The 25,353-nt window shown below is 39.1% G+C and overlaps 1 pseudogene; it reads right to left on the bottom strand.

Annotated features, from left to right (window-relative positions):
• Positions 1-16,146: 16,146 nt before the first annotated feature.
• LOC128507685 (transmembrane protein 53-like) lies at positions 16,147-18,043 on the bottom strand (annotated as a pseudogene).
• Positions 18,044-25,353: the final 7,310 nt, after the last annotated feature.

Genomic DNA, 25,353 nt, shown 5'->3' with positions numbered 1-25,353 from the left:
AAGGCGTTCTGCAAAGAGTCATAGTAAAAGGCATTACACTCACTGAGCCTGGTGAAGATGAAGCAGGAACACGAAGCGTTAGTACAGATCCAATTTTCAGGAGCAGCTTCCTAGTAAAACCTGCTTTATATTGACCCGCGTTTATAAAGCAGTCTGGTGAAAAATGATTATCGCAAACATGAATGCATTTAGGTAAATCGGCGGGGACGTTAGCTTCAAAAACTAAATTCAGCCACTGCGTCCTCAGTGGCTAGGATACCTAACCCTAGGTAGGTACCCTAGGTCACTAACCCTAGGTAGTGAATGACGACTGCTGTGTTCGCTATTACACCTAACAACTGTACACAACACTCGCTTAGGCGCCATTTTGCTCCAGCGGCGAAAAACAATGGCCGACAGCTTCTTCTCACTCGGGGCGGGTCTTTGCTAAAACACCAGTGTCAATCAACTAGTGTAGGAGCGGCCTCTGTCGGTGTGGCGTCACACGGCAAGGCATTTGAGATTGGCCTGATTTCAGAAGGGGTATGTTATTGTAATAAACGAAAAGAAAACCACTGGGCGGCTCTTTATCATCGTAGAGTGGTTGTGTACGCACTCTCCTAACACACTGTTCAGTCCAAACAGCTTAAAAAAGTGCATGTAGGCCTGTATGACCCCTTTAACAATTGCTACTATATAAGCACATTTTGCACAAGAAAATTAGCAGTTTCTGCAACACTGGAACTGGTACCTAACAATACAACAGTAGTGAAGGGTAGTGGGATAAGTTAGTTTTCCACTTTAAAATATATTCATCACATGTAAGGTGTTTTTATTCTTTAGATTAACTTTATTTTACACACACACCCATGTCAGCTTCTGTTCCTTGCAGTCATCCACACTGGCCTTCCCACAGCGATGTATGAGGCGCCGTATAGAGCTTAAATCAAACTTCACTCATGCACACACATGAAAACACTTGCATACAAATATATGAAACACTCACACATACATATATACTACTAACTGCTCAAACAACTACACATGAAACACTCACACATACATATATACTACTAACTGCTCAAACAACTACATATGAAACACTCACACATACATATATACTACTAACTGCTCAAACAACTACATATGAAATGCGCGCGCACATACATACATACCTTCCGCGCACGTACATACAAACTCTTCTTGCACATTCACCCATGAGATTCTCAGTGTAACCGGAAGGCATTTCAGTGTAACCGGAAGGCATTTCAGTGTAGACGGACTTGTCGCTTCATTCTCCCTGAATGGTAGTACTGGTTTGTATCATCACTGCTCAATCACATGGCGTATTCAGAACTATCCTCATAATGTCTAAATATTTCAGCGGCAGAAAACGCAGGTGATGATTTGCAAAAAGAAAATTGAAGCACGGAATCTGTGGCTAATATGTCGGATCCTACAACAGAAACAAATACTGTTTTGTATTTGTTTCCTCGCCTTCGCTAATATGAACAATAACTAACTCATCGGAATCCCACGGGACAAACATTGTTCCAACTCTCCATATCACCCACTTTTGTGGTGATAAATAAATCACTCGTTGTCTTCTAAACTGTCTATTAACGGTCTATTTAAGAAATGCTACTACTAATCAGGGAGAATGAAGTTCATATACATTGAAATGACTACTCCCTACACCCTACTCCCTGCGCAGGAAATGTCTGATAAGGAAACTTCACTCTACAAAATTCCACCATTCAGAACACCATGCAACGTCACTTCCTCCTTGCGTTACCATGGTAACACAAGCACCTCGGATACCTGTCGCTGCTGCTGTGGAAATTTCACGCTACGGACATTAAATATAGATCATTTATTGAAACAAAAACTGATGCCATAAAAAATATATAACGTATTATTCATTTATTTATTTTTACAAATTACTAGCCTATATAATACGAATGGTTTCTTAATTAAATTAAATGCAAATTATTGTGTCCTATTTATATGATGTCCTCGATCAGGGACGTGCACAGACATTTTGAGGGGCAGGGACACAAGTGCACTTCTCATAATTACTTTTTTTTTACTTTTTTAAACAAAAAAGTATTATATATTAACACAACACTGACTTCAAGGTTAATTTTATCTTCCTCAAACTCATGCAATTGTTTAATTTTCAAAAGATGTCTACAAAATAATCAGTTCACACAGAAACCATGGTCTCCTTAGTATTCACTAGGTTTATAGAGCAGCAAAGGAAATCATTTCACAATGTGCATATTTTGAAAACATTTCGCATGTTCGCTTCAGAACTCCTGACCTGATATTTAGATATACTATTCTTCAATAAATATATTTGTTTGACAGGGAAGCTGCGCGCAAACAGGAATATATATTATAAAAAAAAAAAAAAAAAAGCACCCCAGAAAAAGGGCACTTTCTCTCCAGGAATAAAAAGGGCAGGTGCTCAAGCCCCCTTTGATCTCTATGTGTGCACGTGCCTGTTCTCGATAATAATTATAATAAAAATATAAATTATTTTTCGAGTAAAAAATATTTCACACTCCAGCGATATGTAATGAATTATAGGAAATTATCCATTCCCTTTTCCGCTAAACTGAAGATCCGTTGTTCACTCGTTCCCTACACCGCTACAGTTGGCTTTGTGCGCGTGCACAGAAAGTATGTATGTGTGTGCGCGGAAAGTATGTATGTGCGCGCGCATTTCATATGTAGTTGTTTGAGCAGTTAGTAGTATATATGTATGTGTGAATGTTTCATACATGTGTATGCAAGTGTTTCATATGTGTGTGCATGAGTGAAGTTTGATTTAAGCCCTTTACGGCACCTCATAGTATCCTGTGGGGGTCCATGCTGACAATCTACTAAGTATTCTGCCTGTTTTGGAAGTCCAGCAAATAACTTTGTTTCAAGAACCGCATTGCAGACGTTTGTGGCAGGTCATGCAGCAAGTAGATTCCACTTCTCATATAGTGATAGTGGAAAAAAATCTTCAGCTGTGGTAGACACGGAATAAAAAAAAAATTAATAAAATAAATATATATGTGTAGTGCAGGCCAAAAGTTTGGACACACCCTCACCATTCAATGTGTTTTCTTTTTTTTCATTACTATTCACATTGGTAGATTCTCACTTAAGGCATCAAAACTATGAATGAACACATGTGGAGTTATGTACTTAACAAAAAAAGGTGAAATAACTGAAAACATGTTTTATATTTTAGTTTCTTCAAAAGAAACCCTTTGCTCTGATTACTGCTTTGCACACTCTTGGCATTCTCTCGATGAACTTCTAGAGATAGCCTGAAATGGTTTTTCAACAGTCTTGAAGGAGTTCCCAGAGGTGTTTAGCACTTGTTGGCCCCTTTGCCTTCACTCTTCGGTCCAGCTCACCCCAAACCATCTCTATTGGGTTCAAGTCCGGTGACTGTGGAGACCTTTTTTTGTTAACTTGTTGTTGTTTTTGATAACTCCACATGTGTTTATTCATAGTTTTGATGCCTTCAGTGAGAATCTACCAATGTAAATGGTCATGAAAATAAAGAAAACACATTGACAGATAGATGAGAAGGTGTGTCCAAACTTTTGGCCTGTACTGTAGATATTACATACAGTGCATCCGGAAAGTATTCACAGCACATCACTTTTTCCACATTTGTGTTATGCCACAGCCTTATTCTTAAATGGATTAAATTAATTTTTTCCTCAGAATTCTACAAAACAGCCCATAATAACAACATGAAAAAAAGTTTACTTGAGATTTTTGCAAATTTATTTATGCACATGTACATAAGTATTTACAGCCTTTGCCATGAAGCTTAAAATTGAGCTCAGGCGCATCCTGTTTCACCCGATCATCCTTGAGATGTTTCTGCAGCTTAAATGGAGTCCACCTGTGGTAAATTCAGTTGATTGGACATAATTTGGAAAGGCACACACCTGTCTATATAAGGTCCCACAGGTGATAGTTCATGTCAGATCACAAACCAAGCATGAAGTCAAAGGAATTGTCTGTAGACCGCCGAGACAGGATTGTCTCCAGGCACAAATCTGGGGAAGGTTACAGAAAATTTTCTGCTGCTTTGAAGGTCCCAAAGAGCACAGTGGCCTCCATCATCCATAAGTGAAATAAGTTCGAAACCACCAGGACTCTTCCTAGAGCTGGCCGGCCATCTAAACTGAGCAATCGGGGAAGAAGGGCATAGTCAACCAAGAACCCGATGGTCACTCTGTCAGAGCTCCAGAGGTCCTCTGTGGAGAGAGAAGAACCTTCCAGAAGGACAACCATCTCAGCAGCAATCGACCAATCAGGCCTATATGGTAGAGTGGCCAGAGAATCGCATCAGACCTGAGAATTTGAATGGAGCATGTAGTGATTTGTATGTTATATCTGTATGTGTAAGCACGGAGTCATCTTCACTGCTCTGCTTCTCCAAGGCCAGATATAATCACTGTAGTTGTATGTGATCTCTTCTCCAGGGTTGATGCTTCTATTTGTAAATAAACACAGATAAGGTATGTTATGTTAATGGTTAAAATTATTTCAGTTTGGGCCGATATGGTCCTCACTGACATATCTCCTGAGGGACCAATCATCTCTGGCAGCATGAAATAAATTAGATCAACACTAGCATAAAATAAATTAGAACATAGTCGTGCTGCAGGGAGGACCTTTGTAATAGTGATGCGCAGGTCGAGTATTTTCCCAACCCGCGGGTCCCGCGTTTATGAAATTATTTGGCCCGCCCCAGTCCGCCCCGCACCACTGTATCTATTTTTACAACCCGCACCGCCCTGCCCCGCACCCGCGACCATTAAATAGACATACTAGGCATTGTAATTAAAATGAAAACAGTCTTTATTTCCCTCGTGTTTGTATATTTTTTCACACGAATTGCACTTCACGTAGCCGATACTGCTGTTGTCTCCTGCTGAAACTATTTCTGAGAACCGGTCCCAAACATTGGATTTAGCAGCCTGACTATTTTTTCTTTTAATGATGTAAATTCCCAACCTCAATCTCTTCCGCACCTAGTCTTCCATCTTCGCTTTTATTTCTTTGTTTTTGTTGTGACTGTCAGCGGTAGCTGCTTGGCGCTTTCGTGACTTGTCACGTGACGTAACCTTATCAAAGAACTTGAATCAAATATGAAAATAGATATTCCCAAATATTTAATATAGGCTATAGGGAATTGGACGCAACATACTTGGATTTTTTTTATTTAATTTAGTTTTTAATGACCCACCCTGCAAATAAAGTGACAATTTCTTGACCGGCCCCAACCAGACGACCCGCGCATCACTACTTTGTAACGCTCTACACATTGAAATACAGTGGAACCTCGGATTATGAGTAACGCGGTTTACAAGTGGTCTGCAACATGAGCAAAGATTTTTGATAAATTTTGACTTGAAAAACGAACAAGTCTTGGTTTACGAGCACCGAGTATCATGTTTTACGCATGCGCTTCTTGTTTTGACGCCGAGCGTCACGTGATCACAACTGAGGCAACGGTCTTTCTCTCTCTTGCGTGCGTAATTGTCTCCCCTGCTGGGTCTTAGTGCTCGTCTCTTACTGGTATAATCAACATCCGTGCACGAGTGTACTGTTTACTATAACACTGTGACCCCGTGTGTGTAAAACATATTTTATTTTGTGTTCGAAAGCGCGTGTGTACAGCGCGTGTACTGTTACTTGTGCGCGCGAGTAAAGCAAATGAAATTCTCAATACAGAGGTTAAAAATCTATTTTCTTCCTCATCGCGGTGTGTGTGTGTGTGTGTGCGTGCGCGCACGCGAGTTTAATATGACACCTTGCCAGCTATGTGCGTGTGTGTGTGTGTGTGTGTGAAAACCCCATTCACAAACACACACACGTGCACAGAAATTAAGGTGAGAGAGAGACACTGCTCTCCGAAGAAATACTGTCGCAAATCTTTTCAGAGGTAATGTGCTGTTTCTGTTGTTTGTTTGTTTGTTTGACTTTACAGCAGTGATTTTGTTAGTCTGCGCTCACACGAGTGTCATTAGCGATGTTTATTGCTAATTTTCAGATAAAACAGTGTAGCGGGAGAGAGACGTTGATTTATGGCCGCTGTTTACGAAAGTGTAGTCCAGTGTGGGAGATGCATTGTGGGTAATGCAGTCCAGTGTGTGTGAACGCGAATGCGAGATGTAAGCTAGGATATAGAGCCTGAGTTTTGTTCTTCAGTAGTTTCTTTAGTTGAATTTAAGTACAGGATCCACCTGAAAGTTTGTACTATAACCTGACAATGCAGCAAATAGAAGAACGGGCATCGACCAGTGTAAGTATGTATAAAATATAAATAAATAGATAAATAATAGAGCAAAATTTAAATTAATAAAGGCATGAGTTAAACAAAGCTGTAAGGGTCCACCACTAGAGGTCACCGTTTTTCATTTTGTAGTTTTTTGTTGGCTGACTCAGTTTCCCAGCAGGCACCTCGGTCAGGTGATGCGAGTGCACACCTGAACCGAGGTAGCCATTAATCCATCTCTATAAATAGCTGTTTAGACTGGGAAACTGGGTCGAGCATTTTTGGTATTACCACTGTCACTTGTGTGGGCATTTAGTTTAAGTTTGTTTTGATTTTAGTTGTGTTGACTTGGGCTCTCTTATTGGCAATGTTTCTGTGTATGTTTTGTGTGTCTGTGTTAGTGAAGCTGATTAAGTTTTGTCTTAGGTGTATGTATGTACTGTGGTTGTTGTCCTCCTGTGTTCTTGTGTGTTTAGCCAGTACCAGGTAAGCACAGCTTAACCATGTTTAGCTAAAAGCCGTGCCTAGCTGATTGCCATGTCTTTAGCCCTCGTCCTGTCTCTCTCTTGGTCTCTAGTGTCTCTACGTGTCTCCCCTCCCTCTAGTGTCCAGTCTCAGCTCCACGCATAGTCTGTGTGTCCTGTTATGTTTGTCCTCCTCCTGCCTGTGTCTCGCCACAGGACGTGTTATGTGTCTCCCTCTGCCTGTGTCTCGCCACAGGACGTGTTATGTGTGTTTGTCCTCCAGTCTGTGTCTTGCCAGAGAGCCCCTGTTAGCACAGAGTTAAGTTTTGTTTGTGTCTTTATTTGTACTTTGTGTTCAACCATCATTAAAAGACTCTTTTTTATTATTTTTTATTTTTTTTGATTACACAACCCCTCTGCCTCTATGCCTGCTCCTTCCGCCCACGGCGTTGAACACCTGCCACAACACCCCGTTCGTGACAAAAGCGGGAAAAAACAATTATGGACTTCCTGACCAACAGACCTCGGAATGTTAGGATGGGGAACCTAACATCTGCATCTAGGCAGAAATTAAATCATCATAAATTGTCCAAATTGTTTTTTTTTAGTTTTTTGGTTTGTTCCAACTGACAGACATGTATTTATGATCGAGTCCATTGAAGCTTTTGATAATCTACTTCAAAACTAGGTGTAAGTTTATTATTCTTCCACTTCAGTGAACTTAAAATTAACTATTGTTACTTACTTTAGCCTAGTCTAGTGCACACAAAATGGCTACAATGGTGTGATATCCTTAAAAGTACATGTTCCTGGTACACTCCAATAAGGGATGTGTATCTGTATCTGTCTAAGTGTATCTATAAACTCTTTTCCCTATCAGTACCTTTAAATGATACATGAAGTAACAGGGTGAGCTGTCTGGAGAGACAAATGCCAATGGCTCACTCCGAAATGTCAAACGTGACAGTTCAAGGCATGGGATGGGAAGATATGTGTGATCAATTTGAAGAGCTGCTGCTCATGATTGCTGGCAAAAAAGTGTATTTGACCTGCATAGAGGTGAAACAGAGCAAGCACAAATGGAGCTGTTTGCAATCTTTAAATGAAAATTGGAAAATTCCATACAGGGTGTATTACTAGTCCTCTGTCCAGAGTACCCAGGATAGGCTTTGAAGCTATACGACAGTGGTTTATGAAAATCAAGAAGGATTTAAAAAAGTATTTTGTTGATTTGTAATTATAGCACCACTGGGCTTTTTATTAAGCAATATCACAAGAGATGTCATGCTGTTGTGCTGGAAATCAGCATTGAAGCAAGAATACTAAAGATATCACAGCCATGCTGATACTGAGTACAACAGCACAACCTCAAGTGTGATATTGTTTTTATATAACACCATTTATTATAAATCTATAATCTGATTTATTTGTTTATTTAACCAGTTACTTTGCTTGGCCAACACATATTCTTCATTCGCTGATGGAACCAACTAACCACAATTGGTGAAGCTGGTGACCCACAGACAGTGTTATAACAGGGTGAAAGTAGGTTTAAATTCTTACATATACAATGTAGCCAAAAGGTAAGGAGAAAAAACATGGAGGTGGTAAACAGTCCTGTAAATCTCATGAATTTCTCTTTATATTTCCACTTATTTAACTTTAGAATGGACATCAAGTAGTGCCCTTGCACTCAGGAGTTTGAGAGGGATTTTGGATTTATCCTTGTGTTATACGCTAGTTAGCATTCTAACTTGCATTAGCCATAAACAGAACAGCACGGACAATTCAGGGTCAATTCTAATGTTATTACTGTTTTCTTGCTCAAAGTGCCACCAAGGCTGGCTTAAAATGTGGGCAGTGTTCTCCGCTCTGCCCAGTACAAAAAAAACATCATATTATGTTGGATAGATTTCCTAATGTCCAGCTTGTGAGATATAGTTTAGTTTTTGCCTTTTCGTTTACAAACCAAACACGCAAATGGTTACTCCAATAACTTTTTATTTCAGGAAGGCACATAAGTTAGAAACAAGAATGTTTGGCAGATTTAAAATAATCTTAAATTAAAAGCTTTCAATTTACATAAAAAGACAAATACCAAATGCAACACTTCAAGCAGTCAAACCTTATATCAACTTTTATAGGGTTAATCAGTTGTGTTTAAACAAAGAAGGGGTTTACACACTTTACAGTAGTTTATCAATTTAAAGTTTAATTCGATATGGCAGGTTTAGGCAATATCGTGACATTAATATTGTCATAAATTACAGGAAAAGTACAAATTTCTTTGATGCTCTCTTTTTTTTTCTTTTTTACAATCGGTAGCTAACAGGATGCAATTATATATTTTTGAAATGAGTGTTACATTGTTTCTTAAATTGAAATTTCTTTCTAGACTTGAGATCCATAAAAACATTCATAAGTAGTCTGTTGGTGCTTAAGTACCGTGACAGATATTATGCATCATGACAATATCTCAGATTGTTTTTCTAAAAGCACGACATAAAACTAGGCACCTGGTATCAGGTGCAACGATTCAGAACACCACTTAACACTGCAAACACTGTGTGTGTGTGTGTAAGGAAAATGTGTGTGTGTGAGAGAGAGAGAGGAGAATGTGTGTGTGTGTGTGTGAGAGAGGAGAATGTGTGTGTGTGTGAGAGAGAGAGAGGAGAATGTGTGTGTGTGTGTGTGTGTGAGAAAGAGGAGAATGTGTGTGTGTGTGTGTGTGTGTGTGTGTGAGAGAGAGAGAGAGGAGAATGTGTGTGTGTGTGTGTGTGTGTGTGAGAGAGGAGAATATGTGTGTGTGTGTGTGTGAGAGAGGAGAATATGTGTGTGTGTGTGTGTGTGAGAGAGGAGAATATGTGTGTGTGTGTGTGTGTGAGAGAGAGGAGAATATGTGTGTGTGTGTGTGTGTGTGTGTGTGAGAGAGGAGAATATGTGTGTGTGTGTGTGTGTGTGTGAGAGAGGAGAATATGTGTGTGTGTGTGTGTGTGTGTGTGAGAGAGGAGAATATGTGTGTGTGTGTGTGTGTGTGAGAGAGGAGAATATGTGTGTGTGTGTGTGTGTGTGTGTGAGAGAGGAGAATATGTGTGTGTGTGTGTGTGTGTGAGAGAGGAGAATATGTGTGTGTGTGTGTGTGTGTGTGTGTGTGTGTGAGAGAGGAGAATATGTGTGTGTGTGTGTGTGTGTGTGTGTGTGTGAAAGAGAGAGAGAGGAGAATGTGTGTGTGTGTGTGTGTGTGTGTGTGTGTGTGTGAAAGAGAGAGAGAGGAGAATGTGTGTGTGTGTGTGTGTGTGTGTGTGTGTGTGTGTGAGAGAGAGAGAGAGAGAGAGAAAGAGGAGAATGTGTCTGATTTTCCTCAGTTTTTGGTTTGTTAATCTAAATGAAACCAGACATATCAGTGCCAATCCAATAACATAAATAGAAAAAAGTGCATAACAGTGAAACATTTTCCTAAAAGAACAAAAAGTAGGCACTTGGTTTCTGCAGTATTAGTGCAATGAGTTAGAACTAGCACACACTGCAAACTGATTTTCCTCAGTTTTGGGTTTGTTAATCTAAATGAAACTAGATATATCAGTGCCAATCCAATAACATGATATACAAAAAGGGCATAACAGTGCAAACAAGTCCCTTTTCTAAAAGAACAAACAAATAATGTTTCTCCTATCTGGAGAAATAGTGCAACACCTCTTTACACTGCAAGTTGGTTTTTCAGAGTCTGAATTTTGGGTGGCAGCTCACTTTTACCCAGGTTAAACATCACCTGCTGAACAAAGCAAAAAGTGTTTTTCATGTATCTGGGATAGTCCAGGTGCAAAAAGGACACAGAAGGCCTGAGGAAGGTTGGCCAGATCATTCATCACCACATTCCCTTCCAAGATGATTCCCACTTTGGATGGAAGGTTCTCTTCACCGATGAAAAGCAATCCCACTGGAGTTTGCCTGTACAAGTCATTGTCAGCTGTGTCCTTACAGAGAAACAAATGTACAATCGTGTGTTAGTTAGCACAAACATTTTCGAGATGTTAACAATACAAATACCCTAAGAAGAAACACTGTACTCTGACATATTAGTAAGAGACACTCTGTTCATACAAGATATGAGGCCTGGCTTGTTCAGTTTCCTTTTCACTGTACAATTACAGCAAAATATTTAATGTTAACTGAACCCAAATTTTTTCAGCCAAGTTTTTTCAGTTAATTTCATGCCACTGATTAAACAGACAATAAAAAAAAAAAAAAAAAAAAAAAACTTCAAGTCTGAAAAACTGAATAAATCTGTAGCACATAGTAGATTAATGCTTTAAAAATAAAATAAAAACAAAGAACATGCATTTATGAGGGGCCGTGCAAGCCATAATTCATTCTGGCACTCACACATATTCTCCTCTCTCTCACACACACACTCCTCTCAGAGGAGAGAAGGATGTGTGAGGAGTGTGTGTGTGTGTGTGTGAGAGGAGAGAGTGTGTGTGTGTGTGTGTGTGTGTGAGAGAGAGAGAGGAGAGTGTGTGTGTGTGAGAGAGAGAGGTGTGTGTGTGTGTGTGTGAGAGAGAGAGATGTGTGTGTGTGTGTGCGTGTGTGTGTGAGAGAGTGAGAGAGGAGTGTTTGTGTGTGTGTGTGTGTGTGTGTGTGTGTGTGTGTGTGTGAGGAGAGAGAGTGTGTGTGTGTGTGAGAGAGAGGTGTGTGTGTGTGTGTGAGAGAGAGAGAGTGAGAGGAGAGTGTGTGTGTGTGTGTGTGTGTGTGTGTGTGTGTGTGAGAGAGGAGAGAGTGTGTGTGTGTGTGTGTGTGTGTGTGTGTGTGAGAGAGAGGAGAGAGTGTGTGCGTGTGTGTGTGTGTGTGTGAGAGAGGAGAGTGCGCGCGCGCGTGCGTGTGTGCGCGCGCGTGCGTGCGTGTGCGCGCGCGCGTGTGTGTGTGCGCGCGCGCGTGTGTGTGTGTGTGTGTGCGCACTTGCACGGCCCCTCACATGCATCTGCAACATGTATAAAAAATGAATTTGCTTACAAAGCAGGTCTTGAAGAAAGCAGAAGGATCATCGCCCAAGGTGACCGGCAGTCCCTGAAGACAAAGGCATCTGACTTCTGTTGGCTCAGTTGTCTAGACAATAGTGGACATTGAATAAAACACTTTATAAGGATACTGAAGAAGAGATTAGGAAAAAACAATAATGGAAATAGGAGATAAAATTATGAGAATAGAAAATGCAGAGGTAAAAAAAAGGTGTAAAAAATGAATAGAAGAGGGAGAAATAGAGAAGAGCAAAGAGGGGGGAGAGAAAAATTAGACAAGAAACCAAAAGGATAAGGAGGAAAAGCTTCATACTGTAGGAAACCAGGACTGATGTAGATATGTTAACTTACCTTTGTCTGGCATAAAAGTTCATCCAAAAGCTGACCAGTAAGGCCTTTCTTCTTTTTGAAGAGGTCCATGAGGCTTGGAGACAAATTGTCAAGTGCATCCAGGAAGTTTTCTCTGAGATTTTTCCCTACCACTCTGCCAAATTCATAATAAACCTGAAACATGGCAAACAATGCATCATTCAATATTCACACTGTTTTAATCTGACACACTCAACACTACATGATATGTAGACACTTAACACAAACCTGATTTTCTGTAAAAAGAGCTGGCCAACGATGCACCACCTGGCTGATGGCAGGCTTCTCATTGACAATCTCCTTTCTGCGAAAAGCAAAGTCACATCCATCTCTTTCTTAACCAGGGATTCCTTTGGCTTTGTCTTCATCATTTCATTGACCAGAACCTCACGAGCTACTTCCATGTTTTGGTCATTCATTCCCTCTGGAAAATTAGGCAGGAAATTTATTTCTCCTTTCTTTGGCTTCTTGATCTGTGTGTTTGGAGGATCGCCATTTGTAGTGTCACTTCCTCGCTTGCCACCATTGACAGTAACATCAAGTCGACAGGCTAGGAGAGGCTTTGATGCCTTCTGGTGTTTTGTAGCAAGTGTCATGGCAACATTTTTAAAGTTCTGAGCAGTGCGAATTACCCTCTTAAAGAATTTATGCTTTCCCTCGAACCGCATTGTCCAAACCTCAGACAGGGGACCAAATTTCCTTACCAGCTGAGGATAATGTTCCACAAAGTGATGTTTTGGCCTTAAACGAAACTCTGGAAATGTTGACTGCAGTAAGCGCCTGTGCTCTGCTATCTTACAGTCCAGAAAGTTAAGTGTCTTTTCTGTATGCTTTGGTGCTATAGCTAGCTCAGTAATATCTTTGAGCAGCATGAGAATTTCCCAAGTGTTGTCACCCTCAGGGACACAGTGACCAATGAGAAATGGAAGGAGCCTTATAAGACATCAGTTCTCATGGCCATTTCCACCAATGGTCCCTTTACTGGAAAATCCCTTTCCAATAACCTGAGGTCGATCTGTTTTGTCACTAAATGAGTACTTAAAACACCTGATGGCCTGATTCAGCATATCTAGGGTGAAATAAGTCTTGCCTATCAGGTCTGTAAGGCACAGGGACAATTCAACTGGAACAATACCTTCCAAAATATCATGCAAGATGTCAGGAGGGTACCCACTGACCACATGAAAGTGCTCAAGATTCTCAGTTAAAGGACATGCTCCTTTTACACCATAAGCTCGAGTCATTCCAGGGTCCTCTCTGATATCCTGCACCTGCCGGTCATGGGACTCTTTGTCTCGAAGTTAAAAGAAACCAGAACATACCTCTTGTTGTTGAGTGTCTCTACTGCTTGCCAAACAGAATCTGCAGAACTTGTCGACAGTAAAACTCTCCAGGAAACCTGCAAGAGAGTGGGCAGCAAGATTGTCAGCTGTAACATACAAGACTGTACCATTCACACTTGCACCTAGTTGTTCCAGGTAAACGCCATTCTGCTCCAATAATTTTAGATCATAGATCAGAGGTTGGAAAACTTTTGCATAACCACACTCCTTGACTGTGGAGGTACTGCACAGTAGAGCAAGTTGGATAGAACTGAGGGTTGACGGTATTTTGAAGGTATGTTTGCGATAACCCAGTATACTGCACACATCTTGTGTTTAACCTTTGATGTTCCAAGAGGATTGGTGACTTCAAAGTCATCAATGTAAAGTACAAGAGCAATTGTGAACTCATCTTTTGCAAGAAATGGATTTTCAGTAAAGTATTGCCCATCAGCATATGATCTGAATTCCTGAGGGACATGTACTTTTTCTGACATAGCTTTGTCTAAAACATCAGTTTTGTTAAGCAACTTCTGTAGCATAGGAACAAAGGGAACATATGCAAGAGTTTTTTTGCCTTTCTCCACAACATATTCAATTGGATTTACCAGTGGAAACTCTCATAGAGCAGCACATAGGCTGCTCTTTTTTTGGCAGTTCCTAAAGGTCCATCTTTGGAACAATGTGTCATTATGTTACTTTCTGACACAGCACTAATAGTCTCTTTAATAACAGTCTCATCCATGTCAGCACAATATTTGTTTAATATGCCCCTGACTCTGTGTTGTACAAGTGGTTGTGAGAGCTTATTAATTTGACAGAGCTGCTCTATCACATCTTGCACTGCACTCTCTGGTATGTGCAGAACAGTGTGCATCTTTAGTAATAAAGATGCCAAGTTGTGCTTAAGCTTTTTTTCTAAATCGTGCAGATCACATTTAGTTACCTCATTCAACTCTTCTGTGTCCTCAATATCATCAGCATCTGACATCTGCTCTTGTGAAGCATTATTGTCATGGCTTATAATATTGTCACCAACAATTTCTGATTTAAACCTCTTTGAGATCTGTTGTTTGTGTACTTTACTCTTGTGTGCTTTGAAGGTGGAGTAAACACTGCTTTCGAAATTACAGTCTTCATAAGGGCACCTGACTTTATGATTTACTTTTAGATGTGCCAATGCAGGTGAGTAAAAAAGTCACTCTCTGAACAAGACTCTGTAAATCCACACGACAAACAGCTAAACTTAGTTGGTATATCTGTACTTTGTTGCTGATCTGGAGTTTTTGTGTGAATGCGGGACAGGTGAACTTTTAGTGCATTTAATGATTTAAATGTGCACAGACATTCCTGATGTAAACAAGGAAAAGGCTCGGTTCTGGTACAACCTCCGTGTTTTAGCCTGTAATGTTTGAATAATTGTGCTCTTTTTTCACAGCTAAAAGGACAATACTTGCACTTCCAAACCATTATTTAATCAGTGTCTTTAGACTCAACTCTAAGAATTTCTCTTTATTTACCCTGCAAATGAGCAAACATTAACAACATTTACCTTATGAAACCTAACAGACTAGAAAAGTCTGAACATGGACATCACATTTATTATTTTGCTAGTTTACGGCGAATTAGCTTTAATATAGGTCATTTTAAGTCACATACACATCTTAAGATACATATTCGCTTATGTTGTCTTAAAGGAACTTACCAGATACAATAGGCCGTGGTAAACCGCGTGGTAAGGCCGCATGTGTTCCCGCCTTCTTCTAGGAAAAAACGCCGCTTGCAGCCGGCCAGGTGAAAGCCTAAAGGCAGTGAAACTGGTTAACCACACTCCTAAGTTAAATGTTAAAAAAATGTTTCCACCGCTGCCCCCAAACACCTCCCCCCACAGTTAGCTAAATTAGCCAGTGTCTAAAAATGTCCGTTGACAGAAAGAGAAATATTAAAGAAAGAAGCTAAGGAACAAGGACAAGTTGGAATTAATATTGCAGACATGCTTAATGGTCATAATAATAGAAGTGTATTACATTTTTTGAGAATAACTGGATTAATTAACAGAATATAATTAGTATGTGTATGAAGGGGACAATTTACTATTATTATTATTATTATTTTTTTCTATTTATTTATTTATTTTTGTTTGTTTGTTTGTTTGTTTTTTGTTTTTTTTGCGTGGGAGGTAGCGGATTCAGACCCACACTCCAGTACAGTAGGTGGCGGTAATGCACCTTAACGTTGGATGCCAACCGCCATTAAAACAGAAGAAGAAGAAGAAGAAGAATGTCCGTTGAAATGGCGAAAGTTTAAATCAAGTTTTTACAACTGAGGGAGTTAAACTCACCTTCCAGTACCTCGCCAGCGGTGCTTGAATCCACACACCTGCAACAACGACAGAAAACTTCGACTCTTTTATGAAACTTCGTATTATATGTCTGTGTAAGAGCAGGCTGCAATATAGACTGTTGGAATAAGGAAAACTCACACACACACTGATACCTTGAGCAACTGCTCGTTGTCACAATTGGGAAGAAGAGGTGTGGTCTGTTCAATAACTTTTCAATTTAAGCTTATTGTACTTCAAATTATTTGCACATTGGACTATGCCAACAAATTAGTAGAATATACTTAAAATTATGAAGTGATATAATCAAACTTTTTTTTTTTTAGTATATAATGCTTTAATATTTAAGTAGAAACTAAATCCGGGCTAACAGTGTGTTAGAATAATCCTCAGGACAGTCTCGGAACAGACTCACATGAGGCGGTGTGATAAAGTCAAAGCTCTAGACCTGCACCTGGTTCTTGTGGAAATGTTTGGTCACGGGGTATAAGATGGGTATGAGGAGGACCACAGAAACAGCGAACAGAGCCAAGAGAAGCCAGCGCAGCAGGACGTTGACCTTTGTGCCCAGCGTGGTTTTGAGAGTTCGTAGGGTGCCCAGGATGTTCTGGTTCCCTGGAGTGCTGTCCATCACCAAGCCTACGACATACAGTGAGCTGCACTGCTTGTGGCTTTGCAGGATCTCCACCATGTAGCGGTATAGCATGAAGCCACCGTTGCTGAACACATGGAAGAAGATTGGGTTGTTCTCCACCTCGTAGTCATACAGGATTTCAAGCAGTTTCTGTGCTGTGTTGTAGAGCCCCTTGTAACCGAATGATTCGGAGATGAACACCGTCTTCAGGGGAGCTGTGTAGCGCACAGTTACACAACCCTGAAATGCAGGCATATAACACAGATTATACCATGTACATGTAAAGTAAAACAGAACTAAAGGAGGACTGGTCAAAGCTCAGAGCTTACTTGGTCGTTATACATTGAGCTGTACTTTGAGAGATACTTGTCCCGACAGCCGGCCCAGCCTAATAGTATAACCACTGGCTGCTTTGATCTGTGCCAGTATTTCTCTAAAGGAAGAGAACAACATTAGTAAAGAAAATGAATAATTACAAGTTCTATCATGTCCAACACCATATAAATGATCTGTTCTTTTTTTATATTTTATATTTCTGTTCAACTTTAAATCAGAGGTCTCACAGTAACACAAGACCTTCATCGTCAGCACTGCATTTGATTAAGGAATAGAATAACAGATGCTTCAACATATAGTACTGTCCAAATAAATACTGTACTGCCAAGATGCCTTCACCCAAAAAAAAAAAAAAAAGACGATGAAGCAATATGAATTTATAAAACAATATCAGTATTTGACGATGCTTTGAAGACCCTTTAAGTACAACAAATCCCCAACTTTTGGCCGAGTACAGTTCCGGGAGCACATTCATAAGTTGAATTCATTTGGAAGTCCGTCAGATTCAATGCTTATTTTTTGCAATCAGTGCTAATTCTAATTGTAATCTTTTTCTTTTTTCATTTACAGCTTATCAGATCAAGATAATTGTATGTTAGGAAAATTCATGAAAATAAGCTATGTTGAGAGCTAATGTTAGCTGGCTAGTTAATTAACAGCCTAGGTCTGTCTAGATCTTCTTGTTTTAGGGAAGGTCATATTTGAATAAACACCCTCAAATAGACTTGACATCTTTAATATATTATAATAAAACAAATTAGTAAGATGGTTTCATTGGAGTTAGTCTGAACTTCTCTTACTGTACATGGCCGTGCACAGACCTTTTGAGGAGCATGTGCTGAAACTGAAAAAAGGGCACCCCCCCAAGCCGTCCACGAACCTCTCCACCACCAAAAAAAACAACGCACAATAATATTCTTATATTATTTTTAATTAGTATTAATAACTGCAATGTTGATTGAACTATAGGTCTACATGTTATACACCTTTATAATGACATATGACAAAGGCATTTAAAGACCATTTCCTTTCTAAATTACGATAGCTTATAAACAGCACAGCTGTTATGTGGTCGATTTAAATTCTTACCTGCACATTGTATCAAAATGCCCAAACCCAGCCACTGGGTGTGGTGCCAGTCCCAAGCGCAGATAAAATGGGAGGATTGTGTCAGGACGGGCATTCGGCGTGAAACCTGTGCCAAGTTAGAGTGAGGATCAGGTGGTCCACTGTAGCAACCCCTCAACGGGAGCAGCCTAGGTGGTGGACGCTTGCCTTTCATGTCAATATACTGCTCGGGTCATGTCTAATAAAGTCTGTCAAAGTCAGTAAAGTCATTTTTGAAGCAAAATCAACACAACATGGTTGTAGAATTCAAAAAAGAAGAATTCTATATTTACATTTTGAGCAATTGAGGGTTAAGGCCTTGCTCAACAGTGGCAACTTGGTGGGGCTGGGTTTTGAACCTAGTGAATTTTGGTAATTTTCTGGGTTTCTGTTAGGAAGGTCAGGGGTTCAAGCCCCAGCAATGCCAACTTGCCACTGTTGAAAATGTGAGCAAGATCCTTAATGAGAACTATTTCGAGGATAGAGTTATTCTGCTTTATCCGCCACCTCGTAGCACCAGGTCACGCTACGTTTTTCTAAATACATATTTATGACCTCATCTTTAACAGCATCAAATCTCGCCTGGTGTCCTTTGCCCTCGAGCCACTTTATCTTTGCAAAAATGTCAACGTATAATTCTTTGCTGTTAATAAAACTAATTAGTGACTTTATTTTCATTTCATCGCTATCATCTAGCACATTTTTATATCTATATTTTTCGGTTGTAATCTTGAGTAATAATTCGTAAAGTTTGCGTGAAGTTTGTCCATACACGACCGAATTCATATTTATATAGAATTCTTCCATTTTTATGTCTACAACCATCTTGTGTTGAATTTCCGATTCTGTCGCAGGAGTCAGTGTATGTTTTGCCAATTCAGTAAAGTCTTTCCTGTCGTAAGATGAAGGTAAATATTTGGCTGCAAATGAGGTGACTACTTTTGAATGAAATTTTAATATGTTGTTGTTGAAGACGTGCTCCCCCCTTTTTGATCTTGTTAAGTCCTCTTTTATGTCGTTAAGAAATTTTAAGTCGATTGCCAATTGATTTATTTCGTCAAATGCCTCTGTCAGTTTGTTTTTGACCTCGGCTATTACGCGCTGTCTGTTTTGTGTACTTTTAGCTAAAGAAATCAGTCCTGTGGGGGAAAAAAGTCAAATCCAAGCTGTTAACTCTATATTAAATGTATTCAATTTATTTTTATATTTAGTGAGAAAGGCAGAAATAACATACTTTTAAATTCTTGCTCAGACCAGAAAGGCAATGCGTCTTCTGCTCCCGGTGGCTGTAGTGCAAGCCTCTGAATAGGAAAAGATAAAACAATTCCTTAAAAAACTGTTAGTATAAACTGGCCTAATGGTGAACATACAGTAATTATACTAGGTCATATATAATGGCATTGATGAGCACACTGGACAGCAGGACCGGCCGCTTTCTTTCTTTTTTTTTTTAATCTGTAAAAGAAAATTTAATTGTTGCCTGCCCAATGTATTAAATTGATGATTTCCGAAATTGACATTCAATTAGTTCATTAAATATTAATAACAATATTAATATGTTCAGTAATCTGTATGTGTTATTCTTGACTGGCATCTTTACGCTATGTTCTCTCCGCGCTTCTCCAGAGCGGCAAAGCAAACAGACATGCTAGAGAGGGAGTGGGCACAAAGAAAGCACTTGTCGCATTTCCGATCTATTCGGAGCTTCAAGTGCAGGTCAGTTTCAGCTGTAAATTATTGTATTTTTTCTTTGCAAGTATTCAACTGCTAGCTAATATTAGGTGTAGCGCATGGTCTTATCGTCACTTAAAATACTATATGTTAAAAGACATTTATATTATTTATTGTAAAGTTACATTAGCAGACAGAAAAAAATCACGATATTTTCTAAACGTAGGAATGGAGCATGGTGACAGAAGCTATAATGCAGACATGAACCAAAATAAGTCATAAAGTCCGATTTTTCAAAAAATATTTTGTCATAATGTAGTCATAATTGTTCTAATTTTTACATTTTAGAAAATTATGTCTGCATTTGTGAGGTTTAAAACTTCTCTTTTTTTCAAAATAAGGCGGAGACTAATACAGAAAAAATAATTGGTTATAACATTGGATGATAATTTATTGTTTTGCTAATTTGGGTATCTAAGTTATTTAAAGATAAATGAATGAATATATATTTATTTCGATTATAAGATTATCTAATTACAATGAGGTGGTTATTGGACAGCAGTGAAGTAAATATTTCACTTTACATGTAATTAATCTACAGTACAATACACAAGTTAGATTTCTGGAATAATAAAAAAAAAACATGATAGACTTTTTTATTATTATTATTATTTCGATGGATCGTATAAACACACACAAACACACACACACACAAACACAAGACTAGCCAGACAGGGCGGAGTTTTGCCCAGGGCGCCGCACTAAGCGCGCGAAAATAAAAGTTAATAATAATAATAATAATAAAACATTTGTGTAATCAATTAAATTTTAGTTAAAGAGCAATTATAATTTATCTTATAGAAAGTGAAGTTGCTGTGCTTTAAGCAGGTCTATCACACTGCACAAATGAAAGGCAACACTAGACAGTTTCAGTCATACCCTGGAATTCAAATTCTAGGACTCATCTGACTGGATGCAAGAAATCTAAAAAACCCTTACACATAAAAAAGAAAAACTTCCCATGATAGTATTTTTTTTATTATTATTATTTAGATGGATCGTATAAACACACACACACACACACACACACTGTTGATTCCCTTGCATTAAAGGGAAAAATAATTTAAAACTAGCAATATTTAAAACGATATACAAATAAAAATTAATTAAATTGAACTAAAAAAGTAACAATTAATGATGTAGTTTGAGCATCAATTGTTGAAAATCAGACACTGCGTTTGGATTGTAAATCATTTAAAAACCAAACTAATGAAACTGGCCTGGACAAAAATGATGGGAGCCTTACCCTAATTTTTGGGCTGGGACCCTCTATGATATCCTCAGATGGGGAACTGGGGTCTGAGGAGGCCGAGTCTGTGCTCGGGGCTGCGGTACTCTGTATGCCCTGGTATGGAGTCAGATCAGTGTCATAACTCACAAAAAAAGAATTTGACCTTTTCTTATTTATATATTTGTTTTAATTTGATGAACATCAGGACATTACACACTCCTAACTAAGAGTCAGGACTAAACCATTTTCCCTCGGGGGTGTGTTGACTGGTTATAAGTTATTCTTACTGATTTAACACAGAACAGAAGAATGAGATGTGCCTTTAATGCTGTACAGTACAGTATATACTCACAGTGTAATTAATAATCTGTGGTTTATTCTGTACCATTTCGTAGTGTAAGTGATTTTACTAAGTGCATTGCTGTATAAAGTTAAATATGTGACATGAAAAAATGCACATCACACATGATTCTCAACTTTTACTTTATATACATCATTAAATTTTAATTAATTACACAAATGTTTTCTTAATTTTAAACTTTTATTTTCGCGCGCTTAGTCCTGCGCCCTGGGCAAAATTCTGCCCTGTCTGGCGAGTCCCAACCAATGAGAAGCGTGCTCTCTGCTCCCTGTGTGCAGTGTTGCCAACTCGTCAGTAAGAAAAGTAGCTATTGGCTGTCGTAGAAGTCGCTAGCTGACGTCATCACGTAATTTGCATAATGCAATTCTGTCATATGGCTTTCAAAAAGATACGTGACACTTATTTGAAGCTAGAAATATGGTAAGAATGTGTATTTGTATCTGACAAACCCATTTGTAACATTTCGACTTTTATCTCATAACATTGAGTTTATTCTTGTAGATTTACATTTTTTTTAATTTTTAACGTTGCACTAAAGCTCCATCGTACCGTCGTAGTTTTTATACATAATATATATTACTATATATATATCACCATTTTTTTCATATTTAGCAGATGTTTTTATCCAAAGGGACTTATAAATGAGGACATTTAAAGGAATTAAAATCAACAAAAGAGCAAAGACATGCAAATGCTATGCCATGGCTCAGTTAGCTTATACACAGTGCACTTAGCAAATGCTGATGATAGAATAGAAAAAGAATAATACATGCTTATGGTAGGCCTCTGTTTTTATTTTTTTAATATATATAATAGCCTAAATAAAAAAACAGGAAAGCTAGTGTTATTAGTTTAGTTTTTTTAATGTCACAATTCCTACCCTCCTCCTTTACCCGGGCTTGGGACCGGCAAAAGTGACCCAAATGAGACACTTTGGCAGAGTTTTTTTTTTTGTTGTTGTTTGTTTGTTTTTCTGTTGATGTTTTTTTTTTTGCTTGTTTTTTTTATCTTTATAATCTTATAATCCACTTAGAACCTTAAAACATGAACAGTTTAACCATAACATTGTAACATTTTTTAAATACCATCTACATTAACAATTTAACAGAGTCGTCCAAAATTTTTTTGTTTTTTCCAGACCCCCCTCAACACTAACACTAGTTAACACTAGTGGGGGGGGGCTCCTGCGAGAGGACGGCGCTGTCTGTGAGCTGTGAGTGCTTTGGGACGGGGGAGGGGCCGGCGGCGGCAGCTGCTGTGGCAAGTTGACAAGAGTCAGTACAGACACATCAGAGTCTCCAAAAGTCTCCAGTAACACAAGAAAAAGTCGCCAGATTTGTCGCTAGAGAGATTTGAAAAGTCGCTAAATATAGCGACAAAGTCGCTAAGTTGGCAACACTGCCCACTCAAAGTGCCGGGAAGACAAACTGCGCATGCCCAATCAGTGGCGGACTGGGACAATAATTCAGGCCGGGAATTTGACTCCACTCCCAGGCCACCTCTGCTGCTGCAGTCACCACCACCCTATTCATGTAATCTACTGGACTGATAAACTTGTAGGCTAACCCTATTATTGTAACAGGTAGACTACCAGATGCAATATAAATGAATAAAAAATAGCCCTTAACAACTCACTAGGAATACACCATTTATACTACCAAACCAATGACAAATAGAAAATTGGCTTTTTAAAAGAGATAATAAGAGACACATGTTTGAAATATTTACATTTTATGTATTTTCAGTGCTCAAAACTCTAGTATATCAAATGCATCAGAAACACAACCACAAATAAACTTAACAAAACCTATGACAGCGTAAGTAATAGATAACAATGTTTACTCAATTATGGCATTATGTGGAACAGACCAGTAAGAGTAAACAGTAAGTAATTAGCACTACTAGTACACCAGTAGGCGTTTGAATTGGGTGATACTTAATAAAACTTGATACTTAAAAAAAAAATCTAAATCCTTAGACTGTGGACAGGCAAAATAATCAAAAGAGATATAAAGGCTTTCACTGTCTCCTTAATCTTTCCCTGAATCCTTCTCTCTCTCACTCTGCACATCTAGTTGCTCTGCAATATGAAATAAGCGTGTTCAATAATCTGTAGTTATAATTGTGCAGCCATCAGTTGTATGTCCCCAAAATCACAGTCCTACTACTGATCTTATAAATCATAAAAAGCACATGTTGTTTAAAACGTATAGCCTGCTGCCTGCATGTTTAGTTTTGCTTATCTTTAACTTTACCTGAAGGTCCCTGCTCTGACTCAAACGCTGAACTGTCCACCACCTCTAGCTCAACAGCAGGAGCATTTACAGCACTAGTGCTACTGCTGCTTCCTTCGTCACCTTTTCAGACGAAACGAGACTTGACACAGCACAGCAGCACTTACATATCGTTGCTCGTTTGTTGGTTTAGTTTTATCGATTGTGATGATCTACGTAAGTGATTTGGATGAAAGTGTTCGTCTGCCAAATTATTATAAATATAATGTAAATGTAATCTTGACCGACCTGTTCCCTTACTGGCGAACATGGCTGGGATTTTGCAGCAGCTTGCTGCGTCTGCGGCCAGGGCTTTTTTCCTTTTTTTTTTTACGCTGACTCTCTGCTTCTCCTTTGCGTTTACGCTCCATTTTTTGAACGATTTAGTCAGATATTAGGCAGTGCGTCGCTGATGTTGGGTCATGTGATGTGGGAGTGTAATTTTCCCTCCTGATCTTCTAATCTTCCCCTCCCTTTCCATTGCCAGATTCGTAGATTGAGAGATCCGTTAATTAATTCGTAGTTATACACCAGCCTATCACATGCCAGGCTGATCGTCTGCACAGCGGCAGCCGGCAGGCCAGAACGACCGTCAGGCCACCGGGAAATGTCCCGGTGCTCCCGATGGCCAGTCCGCCCCTGTGCCCAATGACAGGACATGAACCGTTGAATGAAGAATTTTTGGCGACATCTCTCAAAACTTGACTCTTCTATTTGGTCCAGCAGGTGGCAGCAATGCTCTTAAAAGCCTGATCCTTGTCCGTGTAATACCGATCCAGTCCAGTGAGGGTCAGTAATGCGCCTGGCTAAAAAATAAAGAAGGAAAATCTTTTTTGTTTTCTCGGATACTCGGATTAGAGTTATATGTGTGTTGTTCAACAGACATGGAGAGAATTACTATGTAGAATTCTGAGTAAGTAAGTTTCGGCTTGGCCTAAAATATAAAGGCATTTAGTTTGTACTCGGAGTTTGCGGTGCAGGAAATATGATTCACGTGGTCTCGATTTCTTTCCCTCCTATGTCCCGTTTTTTTTCCTTCTTCACATCCGGGATATCACAGGAAGAGCAATTGATTGCCGATTGCTGTTATCCGTGCCGCAGTGTACTTTAAAGTGTGCCCTTTTCTGCTCCCTGTGTAGTCTACTTCATATGAACTACTTGTTGATCTGAATGCAGCACTTCCGACTAACTGACTGGGTTGCCAGTTGCGGAATAAGCGGTGTTCTTACCTAAAACCCTCTCGGCACAAAGTAAATGCTGTTTCCACTGTAGATGTGTGTAGACAAATGACTGACACTTTTATACTCTCTTTTTTATTCTCTTTCTTTTTTATTATATTGTGTATTTCTTTTTTATCTTTTTTTGAGTAATTTAGTTAATTTACTTTTTTGACAAGAAATAAAATAAAATGTCACATTTGCAATAAACAGACCCCCAATACGTCTACATACCAAAAATTTGGTTATAGTTCCAATAATGAAAATATTACAGTGCAGCCAGGGACATATTATTATAAACAGAATGAGCAGCTCACCTCTCATATCTTTTGGTGCGAATCATTTGTTCTTTTGTCACGTGACTCTCATAGATGCTACGCAGTGAATTACACAGGAAACGAAACGAACACATGAACGACTCGGAGTAAAAGACTCATGAGAAGAAGAATCGCTCAATTCTGTTTACTCTGTACTGCACTGCAACGAACGATTCGGACCAAGGACTCAAAGGTAACTACTCATTTCTGTTTCCTGTACATAACCTACGGAGGTTTTGCGATGCTTTCCGCATGCACGCGCAGTAGAAAATTAACAAATCACTCTCTGAGACTACTCGTTCTTCTGAGTCACGTTAAAGATTCTTTAAAAAAGAACAAATCGTTCATGAACGAA

This window comes from Clarias gariepinus, chromosome 19 (assembly GCF_024256425.1).
Source record: "Clarias gariepinus isolate MV-2021 ecotype Netherlands chromosome 19, CGAR_prim_01v2, whole genome shotgun sequence".
NCBI lineage: Eukaryota > Metazoa > Chordata > Actinopteri > Siluriformes > Clariidae > Clarias > Clarias gariepinus.
This window is presented reverse-complemented; position numbering and strand designations above follow the sequence as displayed.